The 25,702-nt window shown below is 45.9% G+C and overlaps 1 protein-coding gene across 1 annotated transcript in view; it reads right to left on the bottom strand.

Moving 5' to 3' along the window:
- Window positions 1-25,702, bottom strand: part of LOC139751279 (uncharacterized) — a 306,373-nt gene that overhangs the window by 125,368 nt on the left and 155,303 nt on the right. Inside the window, exon 2 of the mRNA XM_071666592.1 lies at window positions 9,779-10,537. The gene's annotated coding sequence lies outside the window, so the exon portion shown is untranslated. The remainder of the gene's footprint in view (window positions 1-9,778; window positions 10,538-25,702) is intronic.

Genomic DNA, 25,702 nt, shown 5'->3' with positions numbered 1-25,702 from the left:
AAGTCAGTGTTCTGTGCTGAAAAAGCACCATCCAGTCTTGTGAGCAGACAAAATAACATCAAGCAATCTAATGAGCTGAGAAAGCACCATCCAGTCTTGTGAGCAGACGAGAATAACATCACACAATCTAGTGAGCTGAAAAAAAACATAATCCAGTCTTGTGAGCTAACAAAACATCGTTCTCCTGCGCTAGGAACATACATACAACAGAATCCTCAAGTTTTGTGAGTTTAACCTCCAACAGTCTTGCGAGTTTACAAAGTGAACCCATGTATTACTGTCAAGGCATGACACAGCATGACACTTTCACCTTGCAAGATTAACTAGGAGCCAAAGTCACATTTAATGCCATCCTGGAACACAGATTCCAGGCGTCACTCCGATACTTCCAAGTCAGGAAGTGTAGCACTTCCCTGGACGGCTGCCGTCTACAAGCTACCCTCCACACACACACACACACACACACACACATCAACCTCCCTCGAGTGATGTTGGATTACGACAGTGAGCACACTCTCCACCGTGCTGACTGCAGTATGAATCAGGTCCCTGTGGCATCACACATGCCTCATGCCTCATACATACACACCATTCATCTCTCTCACAGTTCGTAGCTTCTTTAAAAATGTTCTCCTCTCTCTCTCTCTCTCTCTCTCTCTCTCCCTCGGTCTACTTTGTGCATTATCTCTCCCACGTCCTTCCTTCCTTCCTTTCCCTTTTCCCATTTTCACTACTCCCTTCCCTGTCCTCCTCACCCAATCTCTCTCTCTCTCTCTCTCTCTCTCTCTCTCTCTCTCTCTCTCTCTCTCTCTCTCTCACACACACACACACACACATACTAAGAAGAAAATAAAGCAGATGCCAGACACCCGTGAGGCCCCCCATGAGGTCACGTGTGGATGGTAGTGAGGGAGAGACGACGCAGTGAGGTCTCATCGCTGGCAGGGCCTCACACATCACAACCTCATTACACAGGCAGCGAGACTAAATTACACCAAAAGGGGTAAAATAATAAGGCAATAAAGTGGCGTCATGAGAGACGTAATTCCTATAAGTGAAATAAGTCTAGTCCATAATCACGTCTTTAATGTAAAAAAAAAAAAATCGTGAAATGAATTGGGATAAACATCAAAGCTCATTACCTATAATCACTCTAGCACAGAGAGAGTCATTAACAAGCTGATCAATCATCATAATCATTCTTAAGTATTAAGAAAGACGTTATGAGGGAGGACGTGAACCTGTCATTACATACGAGCTTCATCTCTCTCATCAATGACGCAGGTCTTATAGGCTCATCGCATCCCCTGGCGAGTCCGCCTGTCACAATACCACGTAATTATTTCCACTGGAACAGAACAAGTGTCTGGTTCAGACGCTCATACGGGTATATATCTATTATTCCTTTGAAACAAGAAGACCTGGGTAGTCTGATGAACTACGATGGATGACGGATGACTCCTTCAATGACGGATGACTCCTTCAGAAGTGGTACGGCAGACGAGCTACGGATGACGGACGACTCCTTCAGAAGTGGTCCAGCAGACGAGTACGGATGATGGATGACTCCTTCAGAGGTACAGCAGACAAGTACGAATGACGGATGACTCCAGAAGTGGTACAGGAGAAGAGTACACAGCGCTGCTGTAGGATGCTGGAGGTCAGGGGAGGGACAGGATAGATAGGCAAGGACAGTTATAATACCCTACATTCCTAATCTGTACAAACGTAGGCAGGATTGTAGAGCAGAAAGGGCCCTCCTCCTCTCCATCCACTAATCCATCTCATACTATGACTGGTGGGGGTGAGGCCGTCTGTACAACGCATATAACAACAGGTTTGTAGAGGAAATAAAAACCTTTGTCAATGACCACCAAGCTTTACAGGAGACTGAGCTATACGAACGGCAACCCCGGAGTGTGAGGGCGATACTGCGTCAATACTGAAAGATCATACGAATGACGAGGAACTAGTGAAGCGTCCAATCGCCCAAATGACTACCTGTACACACACTGTTAGGTCACGAGAGGAGGGGAGCCACGAATGATAGGAGGCAGGAACACCTGAAATCAGATTTGTTGAGCCGACTGAAGAGAGCTCTCGTAGAGGAGAGAGAGAGAGAGAGAGAGAGAGAGAGAGAGAGAGAGAGAGAGAGAGAGAGTTCTCTCCCTCACTAAATCCTAACTGGCGATGAGTATCGGAACCATACAGAAGCCCCGGGATATTTTTACGAAGGGTTGAATAAAAAAAAAAAAAAAAGCAGTCGTGATGTGGACTCAGAAAAGGATCTGAACACCGCTACAACAGCATTTAATGATGATCCATCGATCCCACACGTCAGTAGGGTGATTCCAAGGAGCGATAAGAGGCGCTGAAACTCCTTCACTCTATAGAGTAAATGGACGACAGCTCTTAACTGCGGCTGGAACCCTTGTCGTGAGTGGACGGCCGATAATTATGAGATAAAAATCTGAGTGTCTTCTAAATCATTAACCACTATAATAGCATGTAGGTGAAGAAACGCCACGAGAATCCTGAGCGCTTTCGTGTATTACCACATCATAATTTTCCGAAGAAAAAAATTTGCCATGTCAAAATAACGTATCCATTTGTTGGTCAAAAAATCCTACACAAAATCATATCATGTTTGCCATTATATATATATATATATATATATATATATATATATATATATATATATATATATATATATATATATATCAAGCAAATGAGAGCAATACTATCTTGATAATCAACCATGCATCATTTATTGCAGCATGTCTCCATGAACAAATCATATACCAAATCATATACTGCGATATCTCTAAATAACTTCCCACTGTATCGCTCAATGCTTTATTTCCTAATTATTCCCAACGTAACATTTGAAGAACAAATGATAGGACGATTGTCGACTTCACTGATGAATTAACAGCCATGTTACTCTAAGATTTCTGAGACAAGTGAAAAGCCTCTTGAAATGGGGCAAGTCAGAGCTGATGAGAAAGACACAAGAGAGGAGAAGATAATATACCAAAGCTTAGCGGTGTCAGAAAAGAAGCAGACATCACAACCGCCCATCCGTCTGTTGCAAGCGGCCACACATGTCATGTAACGCAGCGTAGCGGCTTGTCGAGTATGAGGTGGTCTAGCTAAAATGGCAAGAGCGCTAAGCCAGTTCTCGGGAGTAGACACCGAAGTAATATCCATAAAGGGGAAAGAAAATCACCACTATAGCGCCGAGGTCGTGAATCCAAGTCTAAGGTCAGACTGGAAGAGCTAAGTCAGAATGCTTTGGACTCGACTTTGTTTAGTGTGCATATAAACACCAAAGAAGCTTCCCATGTGTGACAGCAGCACTCCATTCAAGGACGACTCAGTCCTTTGTATAGTCGAAGAAACTGTTTCGAAGAGGATTCTGATCATCTGATTAGGATTTCCAGCTCAATTCGAGCAGGATTTGTATAATGTCGTCTTCTTCAGACATACCAGATGATACGTTGATACCAAAGGGAGTCTACTGTGATGATGATTCGTGGAACAATACGGCCATCAAGTGACATAAGAGAGTTGTGAGGGCTTTTCAAGAGAGAGAGATTTACGAACAGATTCTTTTTTCCAAGGTGATAAATGTAGTCAAGTTGCGTCTGCCCCACCGGGTAATCCTGTCCAAATCTGAGTTTAAAGAGGGAGCAGCAACGACGAGAGAGAGAGAGAGAGAGAGAGAGAGAGAGAGAGAGAGAGAGAGAGAGAGAGAGAGAGAGAGAGAAACTAGGTACGAGAGAACCAGATTATTGGGAGGGTGGTCGTGATGGTCTGGAGTAATGGCTAAGACGGGTAATAATTTGCTCCACATCATTAGGAATGGGAAACGTGATGGCTTCGAGTCTTCCATCTTCTGTGTGGGAGGACTTCAACCATTCACTATGGTATATGGTGGACGCTGAACTCTCCTAATAAAAAAAGAAAAAAATAATCACCCTAGTTTGGGGTTAGAGAATGTTTTGGCCAGTGGCAGGAATCTAAAACGTCGTGGAAAAGTTATAAAATGTGGAGAGTTAGGAGAGAGGGCAGGACAATTATAACTAGAGGGTAGGACAACCATAACTAGAGGGCAGGACAACCATAACTAGAGGGCAGGACAACCATATATACAGGGGCAAGAGTAAGCGCAGATTCCATCTGCTAGCCACAGCCACGTCACTCCCCACGCACAAGTCACTTCCTTTCATAAATAAACGAAGACATAGACGGATAATGAGGAGGAAGTGTTACCGTATGACGGAAGTAGGTCAAGCTTCCTCATAATTACAGGTCAATCCAGGGTCAGTCGTGATAAAGAAACAGAGGTGACGATCAAATGCTACGCCATCTAAACGCGGGAACTCTCGAGCCACTTGAGTAAGACTTAAAATCGCCCTCAGTGGTTTGACCAGTCATCGTACTCAAGAGGTTAAGTTGTCGTACTCAGTGGGCAAGGTCGTTGTACGGCAAGGCTTAGGTAGTCGTACTCATAGGCTTAACTCGTTTGATATAGAGTCTAAGAGTCTGGGACCGATAGAAAGAGAACATATGTATCATTGCCAATTTGTAATCATGTATTTGTACTGTACGGGGAGGGAGTTCTACACTCTTAGGGTCCCCTTCTCTTGATCATTCTCTAACATCATACAGTGTGTGTGTGTGTGTGTGTGTGTTTTCCTGCTTGCGTGTAAGTGGCAGTGAGAGTGAATGAGTGTTGCATGCGCACGGCACCAGCACTAACTGGAGGCCTCTTTATCAACCCTGACATTCACCAAGTCTGCAATCATCACCAGCCTGGCATTGGCCAAATTGTTTGCATCCGCTGCGCTATTTCGCTCGCTAAGCGTAAGCCAGTTTAACGTGGATCACAGCGTATCGTTTTAATAGCCAGTTTGCCCAGTCATTACTAATTCATCCTTTCCACGCTGATCCATCATCTCGACGGGGTAATAATTGCTGACTTTTAGTCTCAATCTTAACTTCGGGTAAAAGTGTTTTTCCTTCCTCAACAAAGCAGCTGGTATTTCAGTTCTGAATGGTACAGAATATATACATCATACATGAAATACTTTATAATGTCTAAATCTCTGCATACGCCAGTAGTCTGCCTCGAAGGCGTCGACCTCCTGTAGAGGGTGAAGGTGCAGGTATAGCTCAGAATCTTCCCTCTCACACGGAAGACGCCTCAGTGTCTGGTTCCTTCGGTTCATTCTGCGACTCCGACGAGGGAGAGGGTGGGCGGGTGTCAGCGGCACTCGTCAAAGTTGTCTTTCTCGTGCTGCCGCAAATCTTTTTGCAGCTCAGGCATCTAAATCAAATTTTTTTCCAATTACTTTCGTCAAACGATTCGAAACAAAAACTTGTGGTATTCAATACACACACACACATACACACACACACACACACACACACACACACATATATATATATATATATATATATATATATATATATATATTCGACAGATGTCAATCTGCCAAGGACTCTCACTCTTCGATTCAATTATCATTACACACATGACAAAGAAAACCACTAATGGTTCAGCTAATCAACTTATTATAGGACTGACTAAATTCCACATACCCAAGGAAGACATCGCAAGTGAAACAGAAACAACCTCGACTCTTTCTGTCTATCTGCTCTTGGGAACCACTTTCACAATGGGATTTAAACACATGAGCACGAAGGTTCGACCTTGTGTATCACGGCACCGATATATATATATATATATATATATATATATATATATATATATATATATATATATATATAAGGTCCAAAGAGCTTCCGCAGCGCTCAGGAAGCTTGCTATGTCCACCTTGCAAGACCATAGGTTGAGGAGCAGGACGTTGCGTGAGGTGAGCGCAGGAGAATTTGGAGTTGCTTTCTAAGTATATGGGGGTCGTGTCGTACGATGAGTCATGGTTTGCAATGCTGTAGAGGTGGGTGATATCTAGAACATAGAAGAGAAAGTGTGACTCGCATATGTCTGGGGAGTGTTGTTTCACTCGAGTGTATATGTCTAGAGGTCTGGTGTGTTTACGACTGGGTTGGGGAAGGCGGTTGTTTAGTTCACGTCGTGTCCTTCTGATGCATGTATGTTTTGTCAGTAATGTGTTTGCTGGAAGGTGGGCGGATCTATGTGTATACATCGCTGAAGTACGGAGCATGAGTCACTTGTATTTCTGCATGGAGCCTGGTGATCAGTCTCAATAGATACCCCAACACCAGACCCCAGAGGCAACAAACTGCGTTTCATATCAGTGGCCACTCTAATGTCGGCGATCCAAGACAGACAGACAATAGCTCCAGGCACCTACCTTCCAGGCTGCATTCAAAGAATATAATCGGCAACACAATGGGTCTCTGATTAAATTACACCTGTCTTGCCAGCTCAAGGGAAACAGGAAACTCAACCGGACCTTTCATAAAGCTACTGAGCGATGTGTCGGAAGGAATGTAGGAAAGTGGCTAATACCCTTGGCTCCATCATCATTCTCTCCAGGCGATGATGAAGAGTTTCTTTTTCCTTTATTTTCATGTACAATAATTCTTCAAGAAGTACAACACCTGGGTGAGGTGGTGACAGCTGGTCAGTGATCCAGCATCTCAGTGGCTGTCAAGCTTCTTTCCTTTCACCCAGCTTGCTTGTCTTTCCTTTCTGCCCTATACCCACGCCTGGGCTGCTGGCTTTCAGTCCACAAATATAGAGCGGGCACCTCACACACACGCGTTCCTCGTGACCTGACCTTGAAAGAGCAACCTTGAAGGCTTTTCATAATAATGCAGGTGCGTGGTGGTGTCTCACTGGCACCGATAATCTCCACAATTACCGAGTGCTCGGGGACGAACACAGTGCTTCCTCTGCTGTGTCGTGACCTGACGACACGCTGGTAACTCCCAGATGGTGAGGCCATGGGAAGGGGCGGGGAGAGAGGGAGTGTGTGGAGGGCGGGGACGGTTGTGGGAGTGTAGGGGAGGGAGATGGGGAGAGAAGGCTGGGAGAGGGTGGATGGATGAGAAATGGGTTGCACCAAGAGTTGGGGAAGGGGGGAGGGGGGGCATGGGGAGAGGCCCTTTCCCATAAGGGAGGACAATTCAGCAGTACCTTCCCTAACCTTACCTTACGTTACCTATACCCCAAGTCGGTTACGGGAATTAGTCTCTACCCTCGTAGTTAGGCCTGGCACCAGGCTGACCTCCACCTCTTTATCACCGACACACCTACTCGCACCCCCCAAACCCCAACCCTACACACACACACACACACACACACACACACACACACACACACACATACCTGGCTTAGGATGGGGTGTGAGTGCATTTGTATTCACACAAGAGAAAAGACACAGTACATACATGCAAGGCTAAGAGACGGGGCAACACGAGTGTAAAACTCTCCCTCCCCGTAACACACAAGAATAGCAATCACACACACACACACACACACACACACACACACCACTATCCTACATTCCTATGTAGTATCCTAGTGTGTGAGTCACTGTATATATTGACCCTACGACAGAGGTTATTGTGTCCTACCCACCAAGTGTCGGGCTGGGTTAAGTAGATCAAGCCCCTTTGAGCACGGAGGGGGAACGACTCTTTGAAGCGGACAGGTACGACCCTTGTGTCTGACGACCGAAGGGTCGTTCCTCCGTGCTCAAGGGGGCTTAATGAGAGAATGTTATAAGCACCCTTACTGGCTTCCTGGGAACCACTAGTTTAATCTGAGCTCTATCTTTTTTCTTTTTTTTAAAGTGACATGCATCAACTGTCTTCTGGTGGTGGTGGTGCAATAGTTTAATCAAGCCTTGATGGCACGATCAATTAAACGGCATTATACTACTTAAACACCACTCAATTCTCTCTCTCTCTCTCTCTCTCTCTCTCTCTCTCTCTCTCTCTCTCTCTCTCTCTCTCTCTCTATCTCTCTCTCTCTCTCTCTCCCGCATCCTGCACAAAGTGGGTAATTCACAAAAAAAAAGGTAATTACAGACATCCTCCACACACTCGCCCAAACAGGTATGGGTGGACAGACGTGAGCTTTACGCTACACCATATTATCATACACACACACACACACACACACACACCCCACCGTCTCCTTACTGGCTGGCCTCACTGCCTGTGATATACAGAATGAGGCCAGTCCAACCACCTGACTTGGCACCTCACACTGGCTGGACCCGCCAGCCAGCCTAGCCCTCCCCTCCCACAAGGAAGCCTCACACTCATTTGTTTTTAGGCTTTTCTTCTTTGGCCTGTGCAACATCTTGAGTCTGAGATTACTCTCTCTCTCTCTCTCTCTCTCTCTCTCTCTCTCTCTCTCTCTCTCTCTCTCTCTCTCGTGAAAATGTGTGGACTAATTTTCTTACCATCAAATCTACAAGGTCTTTAGCATTTATTGCCATACATACATATTTCTTTACACTCGCAAGGGAGGTTTTACTTATTTCAAAGCTTTCAGAGGCACAAAGGTTCGAATCCTGGTTACGACAGTCGGTCCACAGTCAACCTAGCTGTTCATCCTCCCTTGGGGTTGGTCGATAAAATGGGTGCCTGACTCTGGCTAATATATATATATATATATATATATATATATATATATATATATATATATATATATATATATATATATATAGCGTTAATGGGATGGCCTTGATTAGCGCCTCAGCTACTTGTGCTGTCCCAGCTAACATAAAAATAGTAGAAACCAGCACCTAATCTCTTAATTCTATACACTGTTCACGCAATTTCTATGTTCAGTGTGAATATTCCATAGGTTTGAAGACCCTACATGTTGAAGGTACATGCTATGCTAACCAAACAACTCAACAATACATATACTCACCTCTCTCAACACGACTCTCTTCATAGAGAAAGAGAAGGATAATTTCAAGATTGACTTTTCGGATTTTGAGATTAATTCTCATTTTCACACACACACACACACACACACACACAACACACACACACACACACACACACACAGTGGTTCGCGTCACAGACCATTAAGCCAGCAATGTCAGGCCAGCAGTAGACATAACAATATTCTTAAGACTGTCAGATTCGTATCATCAACAGTTCCTTAATTCTATGGCTATAATAATACACAACAATGTTCCTTTATTAGGATACACACACCTGTTTTATAAGATTTACCTGCAATATCCATGCTAACTTTATCTTTCCGCTAAAGTGTATACTTCGACATATCCAAATTCCAAGTTATATGGTGTCCTAAGATTATGGTACATCTACTGCAGAGGAACGAAGGTTAAATCATCTATTCTTATTACTGAAGCCAACCTCTTTGTCTTAACCAAGCCTTATACTCCTCATTATTATCCCAACAGATACACCATGGGATTACTAAATGCAATATGTCAAGCTCAGCATACTAAAATATCTACTATACGAGACGATCTATTATACATAATATTCTACCCTTCTCATAACCAGCAAATATTTCAGTCAAGAGGATCCTTTGAACCACATGCCTTACCACTCCTTCGCTGAGAATACCTGACACTAACATGGTAAACACAACAGATACCCTCTTTATGGACCATCGGGTCTCCTCTATCTTGTCCTTCCCATGTTTTCCTATGCTAGAAGCTCTTCCATACTTGAAGCTCTACCGTGCTAGGGACATCCCTAGTCCACGTTCTCCTCTATACACGAAGCTTGACCTTCTACACGTCAAGCTCACCGTGAACGACCAACCGACCTCCTCCACACTGACCTTTTCTTTCGGAGAGTCGCCGAAGAGCGTAAGACCAGCGGCTCGAAACGGATGTGGCGAACGACTGTTCCGAAGAGGCGAGCGACGCGTCGCTCAGCTGCCTGCTGAGCCACTCCCTGCTGGATTCCCTGCTGAGGGGCGACACCCACTTCTCTGACACGCTCGACAACTGGCTCTCTGTCGAGTCCTGCCGCTGGAACCGACGGAGGATCTCGAGTTTCCTGTCGTTGAGGGGAAGGTTCGGTAACCGCCTCTCACTGGCTGACTTGTCCGTGTGGTCTGTGTCCGGCTTGCTGACGTCGCGTCTGTCGGGTTTGGTGGTGCCTTGGAGGCGTTGGTGTGGATCTGTGGCCTCTGCGACGCGTCCGTGTGAGTCTGTGGCCTCAGGGACGCTTCGGTGGGAGCTTGAGGCCTCGAGAACACGCCTGTAGAGGCGTGTGGCCCTTGGGGTAGAGTGAGGGGGCGTGACCGCAGTGCGGATCCTGGACCTTGCTACGTGGCCTCCATCCTCACTCTGTAAGGTCCTCGAGGATGAGGACCTGCCCGACTCAAGGTGGACGTCACTGACCTCCTCGTCGAGCTCCCTGGGTGAGTTCGAGTCTCCGGACTCGAACGAGTCGGAGCAGTCTTCGCGAGTCTCGCTCTCGGGTGTTGTCGCTTCGAGCCACTTGGGAGGTTCAGGACTCCTGGTGGGGCAGCCCCCGGCGCTCTTCTCTCGGGAGGGAGACCGCGACAGAGGACCGCGGTCCCGGGTGGAGTCTGCAAGAGAAACAAGGGCAAACGTTGAAACACAAGGGGTTGACAACTTCTCACATCGTTCTGGTACGTGGGGAACTCCTACAAGAAATTATGATAATAATAATAATACTCAAGGTCTTAAGAAATACTAACCACTGTGATGATATGGGTAAACGTGCATACATATACACAATGAAGGATCCTCCTTTCTAGAACTCTTGCAGCTTCGAGGCTGCGCTCCTATTAAGCGGCCATGTAGACGCGTCATGGTCGGCAATGCTAACCGCTCCACCAAGGAGAGGTTCCTTAATTACAAAATATTTATACAACTAACGGATACGTCATTTCCTCCTCTGCAGCAGAGCGGCCGCCTGCGTAAAGCCCCCCCAACATAAATCCCAACTCAGCCAAGCCCTAACCCCAGCTGGACGTGCCCCAAGTGACCGATCTTTCAACCACATCAACGTTGCTGCTCCTCTTCCTCCTCCTCCTCCTCCCACGGTCGGCCGGGTCGGCCCGCCCGACCACCAGTGGTAAGCTCCCGCGGTTGCACATGCAAATCACCCAACCACCGGGTTAGGACGCCTATGAATTATCTGCTTGCCAATTATTGTTTTAGAGGAATAATTGAAGAAGAGGAAATTGCGTAGCGGTGCAGAAGGATGATTGTTTTTAATGTATGGATCCTGGGGGACGTGCCATTACCCGTGTAGGTATTTGTTAATCATGGGGGGTGCCTGCCGTCTACATGCTAATAACCCCCTATCTATAATGTGGCTCGACCCTGTACAGTAGCAGCTACAGTTCACTAACCCACCCTTTATAAAACGATCCATCATAGGACTAAACTCCCTTTATAAAGCGACCATCTGTAGACTAGTTACGGTAGCATTTTGCTACTTCTGAACATGTATCATCATGGGAAAAAAAACTTTGTATGGCTTCGTCTCTTCGTTGTATATCAACTGACTGTTATATTTCTCTCTTCTGTCTCCCCTGATGATGTGATTATTACACGAAAGTGCACTTGGGAACTTAACGTGTTTCATTTTCCCCGTGGACTCTTAGGAATATATATATATATATATATATATATATATATATATATATATATATATATATATATATATATATATATATATATATGGTCTCATTTTTATAGGCTGCCCTACGACCCGTGGTACAAGCTATGTTCACATGGCAAACCAACTGAGTACATGTGCTCCTTGCCACATGGGATATTCTGGGCTACAACACTTAAAGAGTTGTGAGAGCAACAGATCACAGCGTAACACATTACTGCACGAGATATCCCAGTCCAGGCAGAGCCAAGCAGATATCAGCGTCTCTTCTCTATAACATGCACCTCGACCTGTGACGTGGAGTTCCTGTGAGTCTTCTGAGCACAACGGTACGACCTTTAAGCACGATGATACGACCCTTGAACATGATGGTTACTGTCTATTAACACGACGGTCAAGACCTTTGTCTAAGATGATCTGGGCCTCTGACCTGACCCTTAAGTAAGCCGGGCTAACATACCCAAGGGTCACACAGTTGGTCTCAAAGAGTCGCATCATTAAAACTCGAGGTTCGTACCTTTACAACGTAAGGGTCGTGCCGTCGTCAAGGGTCGTACCGTTGTTAAAGGTCGTACCGTCTTTAAGGGTCGTAACATCGTCCTTCAAGGGTTAAAGTTGTTTCCCCCATTACCTGTGTCACGTCCCCAGGCACAGGTTTGCAGGCAATCCCGGTTCCATCCACGCATTGTGCATTACGTTGAAGACCTCCAGTCCCCACTTCAACTTAATACAATTCGAGTGTAAGCATGCCCAGCGGCTCAAATGCTTGCCCAGTACAGCTACAGTACCACCATGCCTGATTCACGTCTCCTGCATGACCTTCCTCACGATATGAACCCATCTCCAAAAAGGAGACTGAAACACAAAGACGCATCCGTTGCATGAAGTTGGATGATCCTAAGGTGAAATCCGGATAATGATATAACTTCTTGTTTTTTTCTTCCAGATATCCCTAACACCACAAGGTAGACATGACAGAACGAGCAATGTCAATGATCTCCACCTGAGTCTATCATCTCCCTTGCCATTTACTTGTGAAGAGCACCAGTTACCAATTAGTAAAATGATATTATTTTTTCTCAACTTGCCTTACGTGTATCTTCCGATGGTTCCGGAGGTCGTCTAACCCTCCCTTACCACAAATTGATCTGGGACATTAACTTACCTTTGGAGGTCTTCTACCCTCACAGCTCGGACTGAGACCACACAATCGTGCTGATATGTCCAATCAGGCTGTTGGAGGCCGCGGCTCGTAGACCTAAGGTAACGACTTAGGCATTTTTGAATTTCCCCACTCTACATTCCACAGTGGTTCTAATGTGCTGCAAACAATGTGTTACGCAAATTTGAGCCTAGGATGTTGACACAGTTTTCTCATACTGCCTTCATCATTTCTTTCGATTTCAGCGGTAACATCTTCCAATCATGCGTGCCTCTCTTGCCAAAAGGGAAGATTTTCCAAGCGTAAAATGCTATATACGTTCCCGATCTGCACTCTAAATAGAACAGCTTCAGTGTTTTTTCATTAGTTCCTGGTAGTCCACATTCTCGACAGTGTTAACGTGGACTACGAGAGGTCTTTACATTTCCTAACTGCAATATCTCCCCGCCTCGAGAGAGAGAGATGGTGTTTGTTCACAGTAGCATCCTAACTGAGGGGGAGGAATATTAGCGCCTTGATGAGCGTCAACACTGGGTTCTCCTCTCCTGTTCTTTAAAGGTTCGTGAAATCCAGCCAGCCATCCTTTTTTTGGGGAGAGAGAGAGAGAGAGAGAGACGGCAGCTGTATATTTATCTTCGACGAACGTCTGGTCATTAATCACCACTTAGTTACACGTCCTAACAAAGTCAATCCTTCGTGTAGGTCTGGGGGGGGGGGTGTCTGTCTCTCTCTCTCTCTCTTCTCTCTCTCTCTCTCTCTCTCTCTCTCTCTCTCTCTCTCTCTCTCCCTCCCTCACGTCACTCTCTGAGCCTTCCCTCCCTGGCGACGGCCTCGACAGCACTTCGATCAAAGACGCGTTCGGCCCTTGAGTACGTATGATGACGGTCCGGCCCTCTCCTGACCCCTGGCCTGACCTTGATAGACAAGTGACCTCGGCGACTGTGGTGCCAAAACATGTCCATCACAATACATAGAGGCGTCACACAAACTCCACACGAGAAAACACTGCTAACCCTCTAGGCCTCGGCTCACACAACGTAGAAACAGAAAAAGTGTTGGAGACAAAGTCTTCGAGAAGTTGGTGCACAAATATTTGCTGTGTTCCTCCCTCACTCCCTCCCACCAACACTATCCCCTCCCCCTCACTCGTCATCCCCACCACCCTCCCTCACCTCTCCCTCCTTCCCCACCCAGACGGTAAACTCACGTACGGTAATTAGGGAAAGAGTCAACTTTACCCCCAAACAACAGAGGTTGGCGAGGCTAACCCGGCGCGCGTGCCCGCCCACACTGGCGTGGGATCACTGGGGCAGGGGAGGCAGGAGGAGGATGAGGAAGAGGAGGAGGAGACTGAAAATAGAAGAAGAAGAAGAAGAAAAAAAAGGAAAATGTAATAGTAACGAAATCAGATGATCATGAAAAATATTGTGTGTGTGTGTGTGTGTGTGTGTGTGTGTGTGTGTGTGTGTGTGAGGCCAGACTCTCATAGGAGACAGAGTCCAGGTGATGGTTCGGCCATGTCCTCACCACCTCCCCTCCCGGCCATTAGCCTAACACGATAAGGCCCTAATGTGCCACACCGCAATTACCATATTACGAATTTAATCGAGCGAATAACTCTCTCTCTCTCTCTCTCTCTCTCTCTCTCTCTCTCTCTCTCTCTCTCTCTCTCTCTCTCTCCTCACTATACATCGACCTCGGAGGCTTGTCTCTACCCGTGACAACGCAGCCTCAGACTATGCTGCCCTGCTGATCCACCCTCCGATCAATCAGGCTGTTTGAGGTCGCGGCGACCCACAAGAAACTCCCTACCCGCACGACACCTGGTTAGTCGGGTGCCATATGTGGCATATCTCACATGATGAAGCCAAGTGGGTGTGGGAGTACTTAAAGAAATGTTCCATATAAAGTTGTACGAAAGTAGTATCTCTCAAGAGGAAACGGGAACCGTCCTCTGTATAGGATGAACCATGAGGTTCCTGGAAAAACTGTCCATGAAGATCCTGGAACCACGGTTCACACGGCACCAGAAGGATCCTGGAACCAGAGTCCATGAACTAAGGAACCTGGAACCACTGTCTACACTGCACCATAAGGAACCTGGAACCACAGTCGATACTGTATCATAAGGAACCTGGAACCAGAGTCCATGAACTAAGGAACCTAGAACCACTGTCTACATAGCACCATAAGGAACCTGGAACCACAGTCGATACTGTATCATAAGGAACCTGGAACCAGAGTCCATGAACTAAGGAACCTAGAACCACTGTCTGCACTGCACCATAATGAGCCTGGAACCACGGTCCATACAGTATCATAAGAAACCTGGAACCAAAGTCCATGAACTAAGGAACCTGGAACCACGGTCCATACAGTATCAAAAGAAACCTGGAATCAGTGTCCATGAATTGAGGAACCTGCAACACGACTCCGCCCTCACCATCCCAATGACGCACAGTACCAAATGTACATAATATGGCAACAACGCCAACATCCTCCCCAGCTTCACAACAAAAAAACTATCCACAACCTCACACACAACTACGGGGGGTGAAAAACTAACAAAACCACCTTGAGAGCTTACACTGGACTTCCTACGGCGGGTTCTTCACTTCCCCCTTTGAGTGGCCTCTAACAAGGCTGTCTCCCCGTTGATAAATGATGAAGCAGACTGTTTGTGGCAGCGGCCTTAAGGTCATCCTACCGTATGAATATTCTACCCAGACCTTTACCCTACGAGCAAGTCAGTTTTGTGCAAAGACGAGGCGCTGGAACTTCCTGTGTTTACGATTCATCTCTCTCGTTTCTAGTCTATTGACCATCAATGCCTTGGAGGCTCGAAGCCGCCACCCTCAACATCTACCATATCCCCAGGCTCTGCAAACACTGGGCGCACTGTAGTCTAGCAATTACCTGACCCACCTTCTTGTACTGTGCGTCGCTGATAGCAATATCCAGGTCGAGACAATGCAAGTGTTTGGAATGGCGACGGTCAGCCTAAAATCGTCAGTCTGAATAACTGATGCGACCCGTCCGCACTGCAGTCTTCTGCCGTCAACCTATCTCCCTGGAGCTCGGATCACTTTGCTATGGTTGGTTGGCTGGTTAGCCTTTGAGGCCTACCCAACTACCTGAGTCATTAAGGTCGTCTACCCCAAGTTCCATCCACCAACCGAAGAAAAAGATAAAACTCTTTTAACATCTTCCTCACTTGTTGAGGCTAAGACCACACACACACACACACACACACACACACACACACACACACACACTATGTATAAATGGCTCATGAAATTGATGGAGATGAGGCATCCCGGTAAGATGACTCCTACATCAGCAGGTTCCATCCTGTTATACTCTGGATCAGGAGGATTCTAAACAGGATTTCCACGGCACTCTGGATCAGGAGGATTCTAAACAGGGTTTCCACGGCACTCTGGATCAGGAGGATTCTAAACAGGGTTTCCACGGTACTCTGGATCAGGAGGATTTTAAACAGGGTTTCCACGGTACTCTGGATCAGGAGGATTTTAAACAGGGTTTCCACGGCACTCTGGATCAGGAGGATTCTAAACAGGGTTTCCACGGTACTCTGGATCAGGAGGATTTTAAACAGGGTTTCCACGGTACTCTGGATCAGGAGGATTCTAAACAGGGTTTCCACGAAGGCTTGAAGGTTATCCGTGTTGGGGGGAGGTATTTCGTGAGAGACTGTGAGGGAGGCTTTTGTGCCTTAAAAAAAATAAATCAATAAACAAGAATAATGAAATAAAAGGTTTAAAAACTACTGTTCCAAAGGAGAATAGGATCCTTTGACTCCATCGCTGTTAAAAGGATTCCAATATCTCCTCCTTCAATCGTCTATTGACCCATCTATTTACCACACTAAGGTCCTGTGTCTGATCTCTTCCACGACCACAAAACTGTCTCGAGAGAACTCAACGATCGGCCACTGTTTGCATTCCTCTCTATTCCCTCGTCTCGTCTCGGGTGCCTGGTTTGAATTCATTCCTGCCGCGCGGGGGGGGAGGCACTTCAAATTCTCCATACTTAAAACGCAGTGAAACTTTCATTTACTTCAATAATCAGTAATGTAATGTATGTCTGGCATATGGCGCCATTCATACCAATGCTGGTAATCGCAAGCGATGTATATAGGTCACTGTAATCACTGATTACAGCGCCATTCCAAAACATATTCTCTTATGCTATCATATACACACACACTATCGTACAAAAAAAAAATGGTGCTTTCCTATGTTACGAGTGCATAGAATAGGTAGGCCGTCATTTTAAGGTACAATGCATAAAAAAAAAACCCTGCTTTTTAGACTCTTACATAACCACACTAGTAACTCCTCTCCTCCATTTACCACACACACACACACACACACACACACACACACACACACACAGCATGCAGGAGGAAGCCTCCATGACCCAGCACGCAGCAGAAGACTACACCGTTACGTCCGTTAATTGGGCTCCCACGCCAGGCACGACGGAGGCTGGACACACCAGCAGGAACGATATAGGAACACAACGTTCACGGTGGGTCTCCCATCACAGAGATCAGAGCGACGTAATCTATATAAGATTGTATTTAAGGTCGGTTGGCGATATTCGATATAGGACTGGTTTCATATAGTTTACTCATTGAGCACGATGGAAGAACCCTTCAGTTCGACGGTATAAATAACCTTTAGGGCACAACAGTATAACTCTTGAGGACGACGGTACGTACGACCCTTGAGCACGGCGGTACGTACGACCCTTGAGCACAACCCTTGATCACACTGGTACGACCCTCGAGCACGACGGTACAGCCCTTGAGCACGAGGGTACGACCCTTGAGCACGACGGTACAGCCCTTGAGCACGACGGTACGTACGACCCTTGAACACGACGGTACGCACGACGCTTGAGCACGACGGTACGACCCTTGATCACACCGGTACGACCCTTGAGCACGGCGGTACAGCCCTTGAGCACGAGGGTACGACCCTTGAGCACGACGGTACAGCCCTTGAGCACGACGGTACGTATGACCCTTGAACACGAAGGTATGACCCTTGAGCACGACGGTACGACCCTTGATCACACCGGTGCGACCCTTGAGCACGACGGTACAGCCCTTGAACACGACGGTTCGACCCTTGAGCACGACCGTACGACCCTTGGGCGGTGACCTGACCCTTTGGTGCCCTAATTTTAAGTGTACCTTATGATGGTTAGGAAGGTATTCTACACCCCCACACAGCCCCAGGGCCCGTATTGCTCCTCTGCCCAATCAGGCAGTGGGAGGCTGCAAGCCTTCAGCAGCCATACTGAACGAGTCACAGGCCAGACCATCATACCCAAGGGGTCGTATACCGTCATGCTCTCTGAGGGTTGGAATCAACTGGGATGCCGAATGCGTAGAGCCGAAGGTCCCTTATATGCAGTGAGAGCGTGTATGATCCCTGAATTATTTCGAACACCTGAGGAACGCATTCAGTATTATTCATTGGGTGGTTTGATTACATAACGTTGACGGCGCTCATAACCCTGAGGGCTGACAGACCTAAATCCCACGTGACCAAAACACCCAAGCTGTGCGTAAATCGCGTATTTGGCGATGTTTACGAATCCGGCCACAAACGGAGGACGCCAACTGGACAGGACTGCCATGTCTCGCCAGATTCTGACCCGGCGATACACCGAACACCAGACCCTCCACCACAGACAACTATAATTCCGCTCATAGAAAATGGCACCTATACGTGTCATTCCAACCACAATAACAACAGAGAAATTATTAAAGAAATATATAAAAACATATAAAATAAGAAAGAACAATACAATGATACATCAACTACCAACACTACTATTTTACTACTACTACTACTACTACTACTTCTACTACTACTAATGGTAATTAAATAATAATAATAATCAATAATAATAAACGTATCATGATGATAGTTAAGGACTTCCTAAAAGATACAATAAATATCAGAATCTTTACCAAACAGATAAGAAGTATTCAGAGGAAACAGCTGAGGTGCCACTAAACCTCCTTAATGGACTCGTTTCCACGGTGATTACAGTCTTCCCCTGAGACTGATCAATCGATCACCGTGATCGTGAATACCAGAGGCGTGGCAGGGCCGAGAATGAGACGACATGTCCATGAGGATCGAGATCGGGTTACATACGGCCAGCCAGTCCAACCAACGGGGGGCCAGTGATGCCCCATGTAAGATGCCGGTCACGTGCACCGTCAGGACAGACAGGGAGAGAGATCTTGGGGCTTCAAGATGAGGCGCCGTCCTCCGTAGCCCACGCCCTTACCAGGCCTGGGACTGGCAAGGGCTTCAAGATGTGGCGCCGTCCTCCGCAGCCCACGTCCTTGCCTGGCCTGGGACTGGCAGGGGCTCCAAGATGTGGCGCCATCCTCCGTAGCCCACGCCCTTACCAGGCCTGGGACTGGCAGGGGCTCCAAGATGTGGCGCCGTCCTCCGTAGCCCACGCCCTTACCTGGCCTGGGACTGGCAGGGGCTCCAAGATGTGGCGCGGTCCTCCGCAGCCCACGTCCTTGCCAGGCCTGGGACTGGCAGGGGCTTCAAGATGTGGCGCCGTCCTCCGTAGCCCACGCCCTTACCTGGCCTAGGACTGGCAGGGGCTCCAAGATGTGGCGCGGTCCTCCGAAGCCTAAGTTCGCACTAAGCCTGGTACCGGCAGGTGCCACAGCTTCACGAAGGACATCTGGGAGGCAACGCCGTCCCTAACCTATCGTCAGAACAGGTAAGGAGACCCACAACTGTTTGCTGGCAAACATTAGAACTGCCTTCGAATCCATGGACGAGGGAATGTTTGTCTAACTGTTCTGAATCGTGCATTAGGTTAAAGCCAGAATATGCCTCTGGCCTTTGGTCATCGCATTTAAACAAGCACGGAGAACTGATCCCAGACAAGGTCTTGTGAAGGACACACCAAGACGTCGCCAGAATCAAGAGAGGAGAGTTACACTATGACCCTCATGGAAGAGAGAAGACTGACTGGACGGCGTGATTTGATCACAACCTTCAAGCTTTTAAACCAATCTGATGGTATTAACCTCTTCACGATTCTTCGAAAGATGGAAAGAAGTGGTGACAATCGGGGGCCACAAGATGAAATTACGCAAGAAACTAGATAGAGAAGATAGAGAAGATGTAAAGGAACATTTCGACAGTGTGAGGAGAGTGGATGAATAACAATAAACTGTGAATGTCGTCAGTATAGAGAAGTTTAAAAAGTTGTATGTCAAATAAATATTACGATGTGAGGCCCCGTATTGTACAGAGTGATAACATTAAGTAAAAGTATCCAGTTAGGAAATCTGTTAAAATCCAGTATCTTCTCAAATATATATATATATATATATATATATATATATATATATATATATATATATATATATATATATATATATATATATATATTCTTTCATACTATTCGCCATTTCCCGCGTTAGCAAGGTAGCGTTAAGAACAGAGGACTGGGCCTCTGAGGGAATATCCTCACCTGGCCTCGTTCTCTGTTCCTTCTTTTGGAAAATCAAAAAAAAACGAGGGGAGGATTTCCAGCCCCCTGCTCCCTCCCCTTTTAGTCGCCTTCTACGACACGCAGGGAATACGTGGGAAGTATTCTTTCTCCCCTATCCCCAGGGATAATATACATATATATATATATATATATATATATATATATATATATATATATATATATATATATATATATATATATATATATATCATTACACACATCCATCACTATATAGTTATCATATCCACCAGATACAGCAATAAATGATACAAAATTTACCGTTAAACATTGCCAGACTAAAAGATATTTTTCATCGAAAATACCTAGTACCTGTGGCGTCATGGGTCAATAAGGAAACGCCAGGAGGCATTCTGACATTCCTCTGTGTTGGCTCACTGTGGCTGGGGAGACATTACTGTGGTGGGGAGAGGGAGAGCGCGCGCTCACACACACACACACGCACACACACACACACACACACACAGACACACCTGGCTTAGGCTTGGGTGTGTGTACAGACACGTACTACTAAAGACATGGTACATATATACAAGGTTAAGAGACGGGGGGGATAACACAAGTGTATACCCCATCCCCTCGTCACACACAGATGCTAAGTACAGATAGTAATCAATCATAAAGTTCTTCGAAAGAAGCAGGGACAGAATAAGCAGAGGCCATGATATGAAATCAGCCAAGAAACGTGACAGAAAGGACGTAAGAAAGACGTACTTTTACAGTACAGGGGTTGGCGGAGGAATGGAATAAAATGAGTTATGACGTGTGGTATGATGTGGGAAGGACAAATAACAGGAGACCTGGTGGTCCACGAGGAGGTTATCTGCTCGGACGACAATAAAGGGAGAAACAAGACAGCAGAGCACATGGCACCTCCCTACCTACTTCTCCACCTCCGGCTCAACTAACGGAGGTAAAAGATGAGAAGAAAGAAAACGACTTACAAAAGTTTACATAGTTGTAAAATAGTAGGGGAAGTTCGAAATGGGGGGAGGGGGGGAGGTCCCACGAGTCAAGAGTTCCCTTCCCGTACAGTAAAAACTGGTAATTACACTTCGGTAATTACACACGTTAAGTTTACAACGTTGTATGATAGGCCAATTTCATTAAGATGGCGTTCCAAAGAGAGATGAACTCCTCCAAAAATACTGTAAACTTTAACAGGCAGTTTGAAGCAAGTGAGCACTGTACGATGGTGTTAATTCACTGAACCTCCAAAGAATTTCAAGGAACCATATATACAGTGGTAACAGTGACGGAATAACAGTGAAGGAACCATCAGACCGGTGCATGGCAGTGAAACACGCACTCCTCAAGAGATGGTCAAGGTCTGATAATGGGAGAGAAATTTCAATTACAAAAAGACATAACGAGATCATTTAGATTCTCAAGGGAGACAGACAATTATGGACATAAACGTTCTTATGAGTGTATGCAAGAAAACGTCTCGCGTCTGCATCTCACGATGCCCACTGGAATCGGCGAGACTGATACACCATCATTAACAGATCTTATCTTCACACACAGCAGCATGGAAATGGAGAATATCATACACGATGCACCCATTGGGCAAACTGATAATGTGTCGCTTGAGATTGATTATGTTTTAAATGAAGGTTCAAGGGACTCAAGAGAAGAAAACCGGACTCAAAGAGAAGATAAAAGTGGACACACCACAGAAGTCAAGGTTTCCTGTTAGAATATGATTGGGGAAATGAACTTCAGTATGCATGCTACAGAGCGCTGCTTTGGAAGCTTCGGTGAAATCTAGAATGGAGGAGAATGACAAGTGGTATATTTAGCTGCAAATACAGAAGGGACGTTTAGAAAATGAGAGAGAGAGAGAGAGAGAGAGAGAGAGAGAGAGAGAGAGAGAGAGAGAGAGAGAGAGAGAGAGAGAGAGAGAAATGTGGTTTCAGTGGAAGGTGTCCAAACTGAAAGAGCCTAGGATTATACCGAATAGGAGGGATAGAGAGCACTACAGCCAAGGAAGAGTTGAAAGGTACGAGACAAAAAAGGAGCTAGAACCGAAGGATACGAAGAGGGGAAAAGAGAAATGTATATAGAAGATTGTACATAAAACTGGAGACTATCCAGAACCTTCCATAAATTCATCAGGAGTAAAGTGACAGATGAATAGGCAGCTAATCAGTATATGGGATTCAGAGGAAGGAGTTGCAAAAGATGAAGTAAGGATGTGCGAGGAGATGAATGAAAAGTTAGAAGTGTTTTCAAAGTGGAAGACTCATAAGATGGTATACGGACGAGGTCTAGAAAGGCACTGAAATTTCTAGAGACATCAAAAGACTTCTAAAAGGGGCCTTGACCGACCCTTGAAGATTCACCATATGTGCCAAAGACGTGTGCAGAGAAATGTTCAAGAAGCCGCAAGGGGAAAGTAAAGTGCCAAGGGACGGCAAGACATTATATGTCGTACCTATTTTCATGAAAGGAGACAGAGAAACTGCGCTGAGTTACAAACCAATCCCTCTGATGAATGTAGTCTGCATAATACTGTACGAGATAATGAGAAAGAGATGGACGACAAATTGCAAAGGAGAAACCATCGAGGCGTGAGCGAACACAGATTCAGAAAGAAGCGGTCGTGTGTAACAAACATCTCATCAACTTCCAGGTCTCCTTCTCTGATGGAGTGAACTACATTCTGGACAGAGGAGAAGGATGGCTGGATTGCGTGTATCTGGACGTCCAGGAAGCCTGAGAAACTTATCTGGACGTCCAGGAAGCATGTGAAACTGCACAGAGGAGAAATTTACGAAGGCTCCGGACGAGTACATACAAAGCGGAATAGACCAGCCGGGCTGCCGGTGCCTTATGTGGGTCGGCAGGCCAAGGCTTCCAAATTCTTGGTCGACAAACGACCCAGATTCAGCAGCTTAGGCCCAGCCTAAGCTGTGTTGGGGATAGAAGACCCTCGAAGACTGCTCCAGGCATACATAGGAAGATAGTAAAGACGGAGTATCTTCAGACAGGAATAAGGGGAGACTCCTTCAACGGAGTGGAACAAAGGACACATATCAACTGACACTTCTCAACATGGGTTGGGGGTGGGTGGGAGAGAAGGGTCACTGGTGGTGTGTCTCAGGGACCATTTCCCTTCCTGTCCTTAGCAAAAGACTGGGCAAGACTGGAATCACGCCTGAGTATGTGTGCGGGGGATTGCCAGATCATAAAGGTCGCGGGTGATATAGAGATCATAGAGGAAGTGAAGAGTTTTAATAACGATCATAACTCACAAGGGCGTCGGCAAAACTCCAAGGTTCGTCTGATACTTGACGGATGGCAATGGAACTAAAGTGAATGCAATGTGCTGAGGACGGGACACAGTTACAGAAGACATCAATACGAATATCATATGGTAGGAAATAACCTACAGAGCTCTGTGTGCGAGACAGTATTGGAAGTCGAAAATGAACCTTATCTATCGCCATATCTTTACCTTGAGAGAACTGTATGGAGAAGAGTCAGCTGGTATATATTTGATATTCACTCGAACAGTTGGATACTGAAACATTCAGCAAACTGTTCACATCCTGTTTCAGGCCAAAACTAGAATATGATTCTCAAGTTTTGTTCACCATTCACTTGAAGAAGCACAGACGACTAATATGAAATGGTATTAAAGAAGGCAATATAAATGGTATTGGAATCAAAAGGTTAGACACTGCAGATCTGCCCACTACGGAAGACAAAAGAGTAAGGGTTGATTTGATCAAAACTTTAAGATTCAAAACTAGTTTGATGATGTCAACCAGTGATAAATTCTTCGAAATTTGCACAGACCCGATAATCAGGGACCATGAAATGATAGCAATAAGAGAACATGCAAGAAAAAGTGTAAATAGATGAATTTACGGTTTGAGAGAAATGGATGAAAGGTGTAAACCCAGTGATGAAAATGTGAATGAGTTATATGATGAGTATGTTTAAGAGATGGGCCTCAAGAGTGTAGAACTCCCTCCCCGTACAGTACAAACTGGCAGCAATTACCATTAATATAACTTTCATATACAAAAAAGAAATAGGTTCCTACAAGTGCAGGATTCCCTGCTTGTACCGTGCGATGAAGTGATCCCACATGGTTAATTACACCCACCCACCCACACACACACACACACAACACACACAACACACACACCTGACGAACTCAATACCAATCTGCACCTCTGACAATAGATCACCCTAAAAAAATATTACTATGCTGCACGCAGTTTGAGAGAGAGAGAGAGAGAGAGAGAGAGAGAGAGAGAGAGAGAGAGAGAGAGAGAGAGAGAGAGAGAGAGAGAGAGAGAGACCTAACAACCCCAACCCCTCTATTACTTAACCAAGATCATCATTCTAAACCAGATAGAAGCGAAGTTTATTCCCAATACATCATCTGATTTTAAGTACACACACAAACAAATACAGAACGGAGAGAGAGAGAGAGAGAGAGAGAGAGAGAGAGAGAGAGAGAGAGAGAGAGAGAGAGAGAGAGAGAGAGAGAGAGATGCATCCATCACTTCCAGGAATGCAACCAGAGACGAACTTCCGCCATGGCTACAGGCAAGACGTTAATGTTTCTTCTTGTTTCCCTCTCCCTCTCCCTCTCTCCACCCGCACCCCAAGTTCGGCCATGAGAGGAACACATGTTCCTTCAGGCCAAACAGTTGATTAGGAATTTTCCGCAACAGGTTTGTGGTAATAATATATTTTCGTGGGTGTGAAGAAAAATAGCAGAAAAGGCAGGCAACTCGGAAATATAATCTAAATAACAAGTTACGTAAACTTGAATTTTTCTTTTCCAAGGTTTTGTACGTGATGACATATGACAAGTGATATATATATATATATATATATATATATATATATATATATATATATATATATATATATATATACTGGTGCTTATACCATAACTGTGTTTCTGTTAGTAAGTGATCCAAGCTGGTTATCTCACACACACACACACACACACACACACACACACACACACACACACACACACACACACACAAGGCCCTTGTGGTTCGTCCACAGGCAATTACAAACCCACAGCAGAAATTGGTAATTGGCTCAGATAACATCAAAGACCCACGGCTGTGACTGGCAAGGACAAGTGGCACGTCATAATGACCTCCAGTCACAACAAACACGAGAGGAAAACCTCAAAATCCTGTAATTGTGGATACCACGAATCATTCTGCCGGCGATCGGCTCAAGGGTCCAGCCTGACCCTGCAACCGCGACCCCCCCCCAAAAAAAAAATGAAAACTGGGACCCCCACACTCCATCAACCATTTCAAAAGTCGACTAAGGTTCCATCCCTTTCCTTTCCTTTCCCCCTCCCTC

Source organism: Panulirus ornatus, chromosome 11, assembly GCF_036320965.1.
Source record: "Panulirus ornatus isolate Po-2019 chromosome 11, ASM3632096v1, whole genome shotgun sequence".
Lineage (NCBI taxonomy): Eukaryota > Metazoa > Arthropoda > Malacostraca > Decapoda > Palinuridae > Panulirus > Panulirus ornatus.
The sequence above is the reverse complement of the archived record's forward strand: the minus strand, read 5'-3'. Positions and strand labels throughout refer to the sequence as shown.